Below are 14481 nucleotides of genomic sequence, written 5' to 3'. Positions count from 1 at the left end.
AGTCGGGGCGAATATACTTCCTCGACTGAAGATTTTTGAAACCTCAGGTTAGGGGTATTCTGGACTTATACAAGAACGTATGGCTTGTCTAAATATTCCTCGTCACATGCAGCGGGGGTTCGCTGGCGATGGCCTTCAAATGCTGAACACGATGACGCAATAAGTTCGATTCCCATTTGCGACGGCGGCACACGGGTCCAGAGTGGCATGCAATAAATTGCGTCGAAGAACTCCAGCTTGAAACTGCCCAGGCCAAAGTTGGCTCTATGCCGAACGCCGGAAATTCCTGAACTCTGGTCGTAACCTCACTTACCGATTTATTATGTTTTTCTACTGGGCGGCTGTCGTCCTTTTGGGCGATAAAGCGAATTGCGGGCAATTTCGCACGCGAAACGTGGAACTGAGTTAGCATACACAAATGGGACAAGGTAAAGACGCGATTCGTGTAATGGGAAGGCACAGAGGCAAACATAATACGAAAAAATCGCGTGATGCTTAAGAGATTTTGCCGAGCATTCGGCCTTCGTCGTACGTATTCCGTGTAATACCAGGTTTATGGTTTATCTGGTATACATGCACAACCAACGCAGCCACGCGCCTCCGTTCGACTGCGCGACTTCATCAAAATTGCCCCTGGAGCGAGCGAAACTCAGGGAAAAGCCCTCGAGGACCCACCTGCATGAAAAGCGAAACTCCCTTGTCCCACGTGATTGCATCCGCGCGCAAACACACGCTTTATAGCTGCTTACATATATCGTGCCGCATAAACGATGGATTTGCCTCGGCCCCAATTAGGCCTCGTTTTCTCACGTTCACGCGAAGCCGCGCGATCTTCGACCACCTGCCTGTCGTGTGTGTACGCGCACCCACACATGCACGCATTCGTCGTGTGTGTGTGTGTGTGTGTGTGTGTGTGTGTGTGTGTGTGTGTGTGTGTGTGTGTGTGTGTGTGTGTGTGTGTGTGTGTGTGTGTGTGTGTGTGTGTGTGTGTGTGTGTGTGTGTGTGTGTGTGTGTGCAGTGGATGCGAAGCGGCGGCGGCAGCCGCACCGAACACACCGAACGCGGACATGACTGCTCCCAGAACGAATTACCTTCCCTCGGCTTCGCGGTATACGGGTGTGCGGCGTGGCTGCTCTGGCGAAGTTTGCCAAGCCCCGGCGCCATCAGTTATTTTTCCGTGAGCGCTATATATCGTTCTCACAATGGCGGCGAGCGCGACAGAAGTGAAAATGTGTATATAGCGCAGGCGCGGCGTATATACCAGCACAGCGGAATGGTCATCGTAGATTTCCACTTCGAAGCGTGTTCGTCAGGCGTTGTCGCTCCGCCGATCGCGAAAGCTGTGCTTAGCGCAATCGGAGAGCGGAATTAAGGCGAGCCGAATCGCTTGCGTAGCGCGGGCGCTCTTGCCGGGGAAACGCGTCAATTGGAAAACGCGCGCGTTCGGATATCGACGTGATCTTATAGTACACACCGACCGCTTTCCTTTTTTTTTTCTCCCTCCAGGGTTTAAGCTGCAGGGTATTCGAAGTCTCATTTGGCAAAATGGTCGGGGAAATGACACAAGTCGTTTGTGTAGCGCCTCGGGGATGCAATTACGGCAGGAGCGAAGTGGACAGGACTGGGGAAGGCATGACACGTAGGTTAACTGTCCATGATTGTATTGTGCTTAGTGTCACACTGACGGGAACGTATATCACTTTGTATATCACCTTATTAATTAAGGCGCTCGAACCCGCACCAAACGTCGTTGTTTCGAGTGCCTTAATTCACTCTACCTTAATTAACTTTGTCTTAACACCACTGGTCGTGCTGGCGCTTCTTCTTCGCCTCGGCATCACGCTTTCGTATGAAGAAATTGATGGCCTAATTCGCCTCAATTAACAACACAGGTCGTGTGTTCGACTCCCACCAAAGGTCGAGGGTTGGACTCCCCATGAAGTTTGTTGCCACGAATTTTGGAGCCGCAACGCCGGACGTCTTATTTTTCGACCCACGAGCTATCCAAATTTCGGTTAAAAATTTCGGTTTTTACCGAAATTTTACGCGTGTTGTATGGCGTTTCGAGGGTGTATATACAGCGACGAGAAGGGGAAATAAATCTGTTCCTGAAAGTTAGCGCTGTGTGTGTCAGATGTGCCTTTCTGTTCTTTTTTCAGATTGCGCTAGAACAAAATTATAGCAGTCGACGCCAGGAGCATCCACACTAAGCACGGCGACGACGTTGAACTATATCGCACTCCGCTCGATTTCGCGGGGACTAGTGTCCTGAAGCGAAACATACGCTGTTCTACAAACCTGCAGACTCGCACTTCAAAAACTCGAGTAGAGAAGGTCGGCCGACAGCGTCAAGTTGCCTTCCCGTCGCGAGCACTGGCGCGGCAGTATGCTTTTTTGCAGCATGCTCTATGGTATCGGTGTACTATCGGCTGCTCGAGCGAAACCGAGCACCGCCCTTCTGGCGTTCTACGCAACGTATAGCTTCGCGAGTCGCCACCCGAAGATGTGGACTCGCACGAATGTTTCCATACATGCAGGATGCGCCAAACGCCGCAGAGCCTGCAGCCGATCGGTCCGTCTATATCGACGCGGGGCAACCGTGAGCGCGCTGCCAGATCGGGATCGCGTGATTCGGCGTCGCAGGCAGCGAGCAAAACAAGTAAACAGCGCGCGCAGACCGGATCGATCCGGCAGCGACCGTGTATCAGTCTCGGGTTGGGCTTATCTCTGTCGCGCTGCAATCTGCAAACAACACGCGAAACATGTAAAGTACCTGCGCACACATGCCGATTTGTGCAGATATATAATGGCTTTCGTTTTGTGAGGCCTCTATGCATACCACGCCTTTTCATGCAGGCCGGATGCAGGCACAGATGTAATGCGCGAATAGACTCGTTCTGAAGATCTCGTCGCCCGAGGGATTGAATTAGGGACGTCAACTGGACCGCGTCCTGCGGCTGCGTGAAGCTTAGCCCGATATATGCTGAGCTTCTTTTGTGATACCGAGCGCTTAGCATGCACGGTTGTGTTTATGACATCATTCGCCCCCAGCTGAGTAGAGTAGTAGAACGACCACATCACCTGCACTAAAGGACCGCACATACATTTCTCCTACGTAAAACAATTGTTAATGGTGTCAGTGAATGTCATCAAGTGATAACAGCTGGTGGAAAACGTCTGTGACTCTAATTTGTCCTTTATTCATTAATGGCCGCGGCGGAATGGTTTGATGCTCGGCGGCCGTTTCGTAAAGCTGTCTGTCACACTGGATAACAAACACCACTCTACAAGCAAGGGGTCTCCTTTGGCACTAGTCCCCCATGGCAACAACAGTTGTTAGGGCACAGCTTCGCGTTGTTCATCTTAACAACCGTTGTCCTATTGGTTTGACAGAGCTACTGATAACAACGTTGTTTGCTGACGGCGTTGGCGCGCCAACTTGCGGACTGCGATAGCGCCCTTGGTTCTATTTTGCCCATAAATGAAGCACCCATTAAAGACAGAAAAACATATATATCCATATTGTGAGCATTATTCACACGCTTCATATTCTCACCTGTACATACTCATCATCACCGTTTTGGGGCCTGGAGGTGGGGCTCTCACTCGAGAGAATAAAGTGGAGGCTGGCTGCCTAAACCTCGTCTCACAAGTGGTCTCACATATATATGCGCTGTGGCAATCGATGTTATGCGAATACGAAATGAATGAACATTTTTGTGTAAGGCGAGAAGCTGTGTGTGCGAGACAAGCTTGCGTGTAACGACATTGGGATAGTGACAATGCTTGGGACGGTGCTGGCGTGGCGGCTGATGTATACTGTCAAACGCCTTTACGACGAAATGCTTGGGGCCTTCAGAATTGTCTGTTATACAGTTCAATTCGTTTTAAAGATCGCACACCGTACCGCTACCAATAGAGCAACCTTAAGCAGCAGAGAGCCTTTATTTAAAACGAATTCCAGAGACACCTTATGGAAGAATTTGCTGAATTGCGAATGAGTGAATTATTCTGATGACATTTGGAACGTTGACAACTGTTGTGTCATCGGCTTCTCCACAAACAATAGATGTCCGATGAGCAAAGGATGGTAACATGAGGTGATATGAAAAAAAACAAAAAAACAAATGATCCGACAATAAAGCACATCTTGTAAACATACTTAGACAGCAACAGGCAATATAGAAAAAGAAAGAAATGGCTGCCGCTTTAGCATACGCCAAAGAGGGGGAAGGCCTGCACACTCAAGAAACATGCATTAAATTATACTTGACATTCTCATTTGAATGCGTTGCTACTTCTTATTACTTGCTCTCACCCACTAAATGTCGTGGGTTCGACTCCCACAAAAGGTTCGGGTGCCTTAATTAACTCTTTATTCATTTAATGGTACATCACAGGCTCCGGTCGGAGCATTGAGTGATGACGGTTATACAACAAAATAGGTGATGAGCATGAACAAAAACAAAGTAACAGTAAGCAGAATAAAAAGGGCATCATTATGCAGTCTCAGATCGTAAAATGTGCACACAAATGCTCGCGGAAAAGTTCTCGGTTAGTGATTGAAACAATGATATGTGGAAGATCGTTCCAAAGTTTGATGGCTTGTGGCAAAGCCGAAGAATTGAAAGCCTTAGTTTTACCAATTATGCGTTTTAGGCTGAGGTACGTGATTATGAAGGCGCCTGGATGTGCGTTATGGTTTGTCAAGTGGCTGCGGGGACGGCGTTACGCTATGAATATATTTGTGTATTAAGGATAAAAGAGCAACAGAATGACGTTTACTTAGCGTCTGGAGTGGAATGTCTAGCTTAATCTTTGTTATACTGGAATGGCGGTTGTGGTTACATGAAACGAATCGAGCGGCTCTGTTTTGTACGGCTTCCAGCATTGAAATTAAGTACTCTTGATGAGGCGATCAGACGGATGAGCAAATTCAAGCTGTGGGCGTACGAAGGTGAAGCATGCCAATCCGCGTGTATGAGCTGAGCCGTGTAGCAAATTCCGACGTAAGTAACCCAGTGTTTGTGACGCTTTAGCACCTATGTTGGTGATTTGCAATTTCCATGAAAGGTCCGATGTAAGATGCAAGCCTAAGTGCTTATATGACACCGCACGAGGTATTGAAACGGTGTTTAACTGTACCTTTTCTTTTTAGCATGGTTAGGGGTGTCAATGTGGCAGCCATGTGGAAGAAGATGGCGACGAACGCGCGAGCAGCGGCATGAGCGCTCCGATTTCCTGTAGCTCGTAACGCGACCTAATTGAAACATAGAGATCTAAGCCTTTCGCCTTAAAACAGCACACAAAATTAATCAATAACCCGCTCAGAATGCTGCGACAAAGCAATGAGACTCAAAAACATATAAAGTGTGGTACACAGATACGACGTCACTTTCAGTAAAGATTGTTAAAGCTTTAACTGCTCGCCGTAATGATGATGCCTTATACCGTGACCCAAGCAACTTTTCTATACTGAAAGGGCGATTATCGAGTGCCATCGACGTTGGCTTCAAAGAGCATCTTTGCTGTTCAAACTTGGGACAGCTTAGTAGAAAGTTCTCCCACGAATGGCCGCACGTCCAACAAGTCGTGCGATACGGAAAAGTATTTTCACACAGATGGCGCCTCGTGCGCTGACCAATCGTTCACTTGGTTTACACGACCTTTATGCGAGCGGGGCGAGTCGGAATTCGAGCCGGAATACCGTTATTCTCAGCCCGGCAAACGGACTCGATCCATCTTTATCGAGTTGATGTAAACGTAGCTATACTACAGCCAATGCGCAATAAACAGGACACCCTGTTGAAACACCCTACCGACTGATGGCTGTGTGACTTCGTCCCTGAGCGCCATGCTGCAGTAATATATTGAAGGGCCTAAGTATATACGTGGCTGGCAACCGTATACGTGCGGTATACGCGTATGTACGCGCACTACGCGGCGTCTGGCATGCTCTGTTGCGCCGGGAGACAAGCCCGAAGCCATGCAAAACGCCACCAGATGACGGTGGCATGCAGTGCATGCCGCTTGCAGGTGCGCTCCTTAATAAGGCGGCAGTCACATCCGGGGGTGCCGCGGCAGCGACATATGCGCTCACGCGCGCCCTGGTGCATGTCATAGGAGGTGGAACGCGCATTCGAAATTAATTCACTCCTGACCCTGAAAACGCGGGAGTCTTCGGGCGTTCGTTCTGCATGTCTCCCCACGCACGTGTGCTTCCTCTGCCAGGGTAGTGCACTGCAGTGTCGTCATGTACCGTGGTATTAACGCGACAGCGTTAAGGAGCCCGTGTTGCAGAAATTGCGGCGTCTCGCGTCCGGCGTCCAGTATTGGACGTCGCCAAGCCTGTGGCATGTGGCGTGTTTCGCGTCCAAGCCTTGGGATGGCGCCAACATCGAAACGACGACAGCGCACCGCCGGCAGCGGTAATCGAAACGCCAGCTAAGCCTTTATTATGTAAACTTTATTTGCATCGCATTAAACCGGTAGGTACAGAAAAACATTTATGTCTGAAATTTTAAACTTTTCGAAGCAAATTCAGCTTAAACACTGAAAATTTTTATAACGTGACTACTCGAATGGTTAACCGCAAGAGAGAGAGCAGGCATTCTGTACCAGAAGACGAACAGTCACGACAGAATTCACCCTTGTGAAAGCTACATGTTTCTGCTCAAACAGGAGGCACTGGCTGAAATCAAGTTGCAGTTTATGAATATTGTGAACTGCGGCGTGACATCTTCAGCTACAAAAGTAGAGGAACTTTAGCAACATACCAGCGTGCGACTGCTTTATGTGGTCGGATGTATTTCTTTATTCAGCGGCGGACAGTTATGTGTTCACCAGAAATGTGTGGCGAGACTGCTCGTACTATTTTTTGCACATAAACAACTATGCATGTTACGCACCAGTATATCTTCTGAAACGCTATTCACGTGCTTTTTACTTCATGTAAACATCGATGATGTTATAATAAAGTTCTTCATTGGCAGCAAGTTAGTGTGATTAGCGTCGTGATTTCGCTCGGCCTTTGCAGCAGTGCCAACCTTCAAAGGCAAATGTGCAAGCTGGTTCTGAGTCCTAAATATGAATATGTATATATTGGCATATACCTGGCCAAAGCAAGCGGGCAGTGCAACAGCAAAGCAGAAGCAGACGACGCCGGCGTCTGCTGTGCGGTATGCTCCTCACAAGCGTCATTGCGCTTTCGATACACATTTAACTTCCTAAGCAACTAGAAATTATTCAGACGTCGCCTGTATAGCTCTGCAAACGATAATGTACCGTGTCAACTCCAAAAGTGCGGCAAGGCGTTTCGATATGTCTGAATAAATATTCGCCAAATTTTCTCTCCATTACTTGCATTCTTTGAATCACGTGAAATGCCCTTTTTATTTTTTAAGAGTCGCTTCTCGTGCTTGCATAAGGCCTTGCATTACCTTTTTTTTTAATTTCAGGTAGAGGTTACTAGAATATATTGCACTTATAGAAAGCTCCGCCTGCCACCTGGACTCTCCCGTCGCGAAACAACCTTACTGTGTCGCGTGTGGTCGGGCCTCGCATTTACATATTCCTATTCATTCCTGATAGGAATGGCCAACAATGCGGTGTGCGCTTTGTGCGGGTGCGATGAGACTCTAGAGCACCTTCTATGTAACTTCCTATCCTCTGACTCTCAACGACGTACTTTCCAAGCGAAACTCATCCTGCCAGACAATAAAGCGCTCGTAGAAGAAAAGATCCTTGGACGATGGCGTATGCGTTCTTGCATGCAAAAGATCACAAAAACCCTTATGTTTTTCTTGAAGGACACTGGATTGTATGAATGCTTGTGACAGTGGAGATTCCTCTGCGACTGACTGCGAATCCCGCTGCAGCAATTCCGAACCATGCATACCCAACCACTTCTCTACCACCAAAGTTGCGCATACCTTGCCTTTTACTCTTTAAAAGTTCTTCCTCGGAATTTTGAGAACGGCAGCCCACAAGCAAATATAATAAAAAACACCGACAGCGCGTGTCATTCATGTTAGCACTTCTCAGCCTTAAATATTGAAAGTGAGAAACAATAATACGAGATTGACCCACGCAAGAGGCCGCGTTTCTACCAGAGAGCTCACCTTCGTGCGTAGCGTTCGCAGCCAGCGTTTCCGGGCAAACCTTACTGTTACATAAGCTGCAGTTGCCGGGAAGCATGAAAAGCAGTATAGGGTCTTTGAACGCTGCCGCGTTCCACTCTTAAAGGCGAAGCTTCAGCGTCCTCCATTTATTTTTGTTGTTTTTTATGACGAACACATTTTATTTTGTAAAAAAACGGTCGTATCTATAGGCGTCTGCCGTTTTCTTTCTTCTGGCAAGGCTACAGGTCTTGGCGGTCAATAGCAACCAATAAATTTATTTTTGAACAATAAGTTCACTATGGTATGTTTCTCATCACTAACTTTAGGTCACATGTAATTGCGGAATTGAAGAACGCACGCACGCACACGCAAGCACGGGCATCGTGTCACTATTTTAACTAATCGGTCCGTAATGAGAACGAAGACCCCGAAAGCGATCCGCGCACGCACGCACGCACGCACGCACGCACGCTCGGTGCGTGCGTTTGTGCGGGCTATCACTTTCGGTGGATCGCTTTCGGGGTTTTCGTTTTCATTACGGGATAATAAGCTAAAATATTGACACGATGCCCGTCGTTCCAGTGAGGAGTCCTCGTGCTGGGCGATTTTTGTACGCCGCAAAGAAAAGATAGGGTACGCGAAAGTGGTTGACCGACAGTGAGGACCCTGAATCTCCATTGTGCTGTGGACATAATAGATGACGCTATTGACTAATGATGATAATGAGAAGCAAGAACCGATTATATTATTAGGGGTAGAAAACAGAGAAATTATAGGGCGGGATCGTCACAACCATAAGTAACCTTACGTGATAAAGCAGGAGATGGGATGAGTTCTAGACTACATTATGCTGATACCTGAGTAGCTCTCACAGAGACAATTTGTCGCCATCGCGATACAAAGGGGAGGCGATTAGCGATCATCATCATCATCATCATTGATAAATGCGGAGATTGCGGAGATTGCGGTGATAACCGAATCGCTCGCGCCTTTCAGTCTTAATCCTTTTAATTGAATACGAAATCGCAGAACGAGCATCGGTGATTCGGTCGTTCCGGGCCGTGAGGGCTACGTTACATGACAAATGACCCGGCCGACCTTACCGGAATGACACGGGACCCTGCGCACATAGGATTTGCCCCATCGCATAGTCGACACAAAGAGCGAATCCTTCGGTATCCGTTTAGCGAGCATTGTGGACTACGACGTCACACCAAGGCATTGTCAACGCCGCGATTGTCTTTGATGGTGATGTAGAAATTGCGGTATAGGCTCCACCAAGTTTGCCTCCATTCCTTGCTCGCGCTTTTGAAGCGCTATAAGTCACGTGTCGTGCTTGTCTCGCTCTCACGACTCGGCGGGAAGAACCGCGTCGGCACAAGAATATAAAGGACGATGTGTAAGAAGCGAAGCAACGACTTAAGTTTCGGTATGGAAACGTTGGCTGTGTGCAAACCGCACGTGGCATAGGGAGGGACCCTCTAGAAATGCATCGGGCGCTTCTTACATCATTCGAAACGGCTATCAGGAAATTGGCATAGGGGAACAATTGACAAAGCTCTGCAAACGATAATGTACCGTGTCAACCCCAAAAGTGCGGCAAGGCGTTTCGATATGTCTGAATAAATATTCGCCAAATTTTCTCTCCGTTACTTGCATTCTTTGAATCACGTGAAATGCCCTTTTTATTTTTTAAGAGTCGCTTCTCGTGCTTGCATAAGGCCTTGCATTACCTTTTTTTTTTTAATTTCGGGCAGAGGTTACTAGAATATATTGCACTTATAGAAAGCTCCGCCTGCCACCTGGACTCTCCCGTTGCGAAACAACCTTACTGTGTCGCGTGTGGTCGGGCCTCGCATTTACATATTCCTATTCATTCCTGATAGGAATGGCCAACAATGCGGTGTGCGCTTTGTGCGGGTGCGATGAGACTCTAGAGCACCTTCTATGTAACTTCCTATCCTCTGACTCTCAACGACGTACTTTCCAAGCGAAACTCATCCTGCCAGACAATAAAGCGCTCGTAGAAGAAAAGATCCTTGGACGATGGCGTATGCGTTCTTGCATGCAAAAGATCACAAAAACCCTTATGTTTTTCTTGAAGGACACTGGATTGTATGAATGCTTGTGACAGAGGAGATTCCTCTGCGACTGACTGCGAATGACTGACTATTATTTTTCTTTTCTCTCCTTATCTGTTCTACCCTCTTGCCCCTCCCCAAGTGTAGGGTAGCCAACCAGGCACGTCCTTGGTTAACCTCCCTGCCTTTCCCTCTTCGTTTCTCCCTCTCTGTCTCTAGATTGTCCGTCCCATATTTCAGGTGTTTTTTGCGAATTAAAAAGAAAATATCATGTGCCACTGGCATACTGATTGCCACGAGATCTTCTCTTATCGCCCTTGTAGTAACTCCGATAGGGTTGTCATTACATAGGTACATAGACGAATACTTTATCCACCCGACCTTAAACGTAGGATTCATAGACTATCTCATCGCTTATTTCTCGATTTTTCACATAATAAGGACATGCTTTCCAAATAGAAATAAAACAAGAATACTTTATATGAAAAGCGGTGCGAAACGCTGCACTAATTCCGTTGCATCTAAGCACCAGGTCGCGGGATCAAATCGCGGCCACGGCGGCCTCATTTCGATGGAGGCAAAATGCAAAAAATACACGTGTACTTTGATTTGCGGGCACGTTAAAAATCCCCAGGTGGTAATAATTAATCCGGAGTCCCCCATTACGGCGTGCCTCATAATCAGATCATGGTTTCGGCACGTAAAATCCCATAACATAACTTTCCATTGCATCTGAGCGACTCGGAGCTTCATTCGAGTTGCGATAATGTAGCTGATCAAAATGCAGATCCGTAAGATGTCATTGCAGTCAACGGGCAGCGAAAACGTCCTGCAGCCTTTTGAGGGAACCATGTACAATCCATTGCGAAATAAACGTTCCTGTAGGCTACGCAAATTGGCATTTCTTCAATGACACGGACTAGTTTGCAGCCTCGCATTGACGCCCGTTTCTGACTGGGATAGTACGACGAAAGAAAAAAAGAAAAAGGACCAGCACTTTAAAGGAACCGAGGACGTGAAACAAAGCCAACATTGCCGAAACGCTAACGCCATAAAAACGTTGTCACAGGTTGCTTATGTATGGGGCTGCAGAGCATTGCTTCGGTTCCTCTCCAGTCAGGTGTTCTATAGAGAGGCCGCTGTAATCAATACGCCACATAGGCGCGTATGGATTCAAGTGTTCATATGGAGTGTTTTCCTCTATTTTTGGAGTGCAAACACCTTGTTTGTTCAGAGAAACCCACCTGCTATATATGTTTACCTCGAATCAATTTGACATTTCGTCTCGGCAAAGAAGACGTGTTTTTCTGTGACCTTCTTAAAACCGCAATTATGACATTCTACTGCGTTTTTCTGATATTGCAACCTTAGTTGTTTTGTGATCCCGTACAGAATTTCTTTTTCTTGCTGTATAATAATCAAAGTTTTCATCCATATTTACTTATGTCGGGAGACTGTTTTTATATAAAAATATATCCATGGTTACAACAGCATTTCTGAGAAATGTTTATGAAAAATAAACGTCAGCAATAGAGATAAAGGAGCGCGCGCGCATGTTCTTGTTTGTTTGTTTGTTTGTTTGTTTGTTTGATTGATTGGGGGGGAGGTGGAAGACGGGATAGGGGGAAGCAGGGATTCAGCTTACATTTTTAAAGGCACAAGCTTTATGCACAAAATATGTCTGCTTATTGGTTCTAGAATAATTAGCGACGAAAATAACAAATTTCACGATTGCGCTGCGAAAGGTTGGCGTGTGAAATAAAGAAAAGAAAAAACAAAACGCATATGATGACGTCATTTTGAAGCCGCATGAAGCTCTGAATATTGAGGGAAGCAAAAAAAAAAAAAATAGAAGATGAAGAAAAAGAAATAAGGTTTCGAAAAGAACAAAAGCGAACCCATCGCCTTTTATTCCATATTACGCTAAATCTTAGCAGCAATCAAAATGCGTCTGAAAGAAAGGCGTCTTCGAGGCGTCCGTGTCAGGCTTCCAGCTGCTGTTGCCTTGTTTTTTTCCCCAGCCGGTAGATGTTTTCCAGACTTGATCAAAACGTGTCACGCTGTGGCGACGTGCGCAAATAGAGCGAGCTTTTTTTTCTGTTACTTTCGTATCCGTCCGCGAGCGGTTTGAGCAACGGCGGCTTTAACAAGATGCTCGACGAGTCTCTCGCTCCTGCGCCATGAGTCACCCGAGGTGATTATTAGTGTGCCACATTTTGTTGAATCCAATTTTTGTCGTGTAGCAACCGTGTGTGTTTGCGACAATAAATAACTAACTAACTAACTAACTAACTAACTAACTAACTAACTAACTAACCAACTAACTAACTAACTAAATAAATAAATAAATAAATAAATAAATAAATAAATAAATAAATAAATAGAGTTTAATTAATTGACTTCACTGCATCGAAATGTGTAGCCTTGGTAGCAGCTTCTTGTTTAAAAAAAGAGAAAAAAGAAAGAAAAACAACACTCGATTCACTTCCGTCAGCTGCGCTTGGGGACCAGCAGCTGAAGACTCGCGCATTCACCACCTGTTCCAGCTCTGCCCAGAAATGAGGGCTACGCGAGAGAAGGTTCTGTAAAAGCTGCGGAGCTACGAACGGATAATACACAGACAGGCATATGTGTTGGCTGATGTACGACAAGTTTGCTAAGCCATTGCGTGCTGCAATTTCTCCACGAAGAGGGTCTCCACGGTTTTAATTACGCGTCTAGGCCCCAGGGCAAGCTGCTGGGAACAAAAGAAAAAAAGAGCGAAATCTTGCACTGCCTCGTGTCGTCTGCTACCAAGGGCTTGCCAGGCGCTTGTATTCCGAAAGTATAGCTCGTGCAGGAAAACCGTGAATTCGAATTGAGCTGGCTCTTTCACGAATCGAAGAGCGCGGTGATGCGGCGGCGCGCATTGGCACATCGAGGATCGACAGTGCTGCACTCCCTGCGCTGGTGCAGGAAGTGAAGCCATATCGAATAAACATGTAAAGGGCCATTAAGAGGCAATTATGTTGAGCTGTATTAGCGAATTACCTTTACAGAACATCACTCTTACCGTGAGAGGGCACTTGGTAAGCCAGAGAAGACGACAAAAAAAAAAAAAAGAAAAAGCACGGTAGACAGGTGGCGACACCGTTTTGAGATTTCCGCACCAATTGGTCATGACGTCATGCATATTGACGCCGTCTGCTCGGGACTAGGGAACTCTTTTTCGGTATAGACTTCACTGCATCCTAAAGGAGTGGCACCGTGCTTTAGGTGCTGTTTGGATCGCACTGCTGGTACGATCTGTTGGGAACTCGGCGCTGACGCCCGTGGTTGTACCTGGGTCGCAAGCCCCAAGGGTAGCGTTGGCCTGGCGGCCTGGGGTACAACTGGAAGCATCCGAAGGTCCCGGCAAAGCATGAGTCGACTGGTAACAACGAAACAACTTGTTTATTTTAACATCGCAAAGAGTTGGCGGTCAGGTTTGACCGTAGTAGAGAGACGGGAGAGCACTTCACTCAACAGAAGAAATCGGAGCCCTCCTTTTGGCGTCCGGGGGCAGCTGTTTTTATACTCTCGCAGTTGAGGGCAAGAAGGAACCCCTCAAAAGACGAGCACGTGAATGTACAATGGGCTAATGGTGACGCACACTGTCGTAGCGATGCCGTAGCACCATGTCGAGCACGATCTCGTAGCACCCTGTCGTGGCGCTGCCGGTCGGACACAATGACTGTAATGAGAGGATGGTCCCTGCTTTGGCATCGCCTGTTTCGGGCACAATGACTGGAACGAGATCCCTGCTTTGGCATCGCCTGTTTCGGGCACAATGACTGGAATGAGATCCCTGCTTTGGCATCGCCTGTTTCGGGCACAATGACTGGAATGCGAGGATGATCCCTAGGCGGTCGCATCGCCGCAGTCGCGCCTGGAAACACCTGGCGATGAGTGTTGCGGCGACGACGATCGGGCCAAAATGTCTGCCGCCCCGCCGCAGTCGCGCCGGCAAAACCACGTGTCGCAGGCGAAACGCAACAGACCGCCCCGCCGGGGGAAGGAGATCCCGATGGACAGGGGACTGCATCCGCTGTCCGGAGGGATGTCGCTCGATGATGCTCATAACCGAAGTCGGGCGTCCCTCGACGTTTCTTGAGCGCAGCGCACAGAGAAGGCCTCGTTCTCTCGTTCAGGTTCGCACGGGACACTGCAAAGTGACTTCGGGAGAGTTCACATTTTTGTTCTCGTTCCCGGCAAGCGTTAGAACTACGCTGAAACTCAACCGCTCAGTCAGCAAGCACGG

The sequence above is a fragment of the Dermacentor variabilis genome, chromosome 6, assembly GCF_050947875.1.
Source record: "Dermacentor variabilis isolate Ectoservices chromosome 6, ASM5094787v1, whole genome shotgun sequence".
Lineage (NCBI taxonomy): Eukaryota > Metazoa > Arthropoda > Arachnida > Ixodida > Ixodidae > Dermacentor > Dermacentor variabilis.
This window is presented reverse-complemented; position numbering follows the sequence as displayed.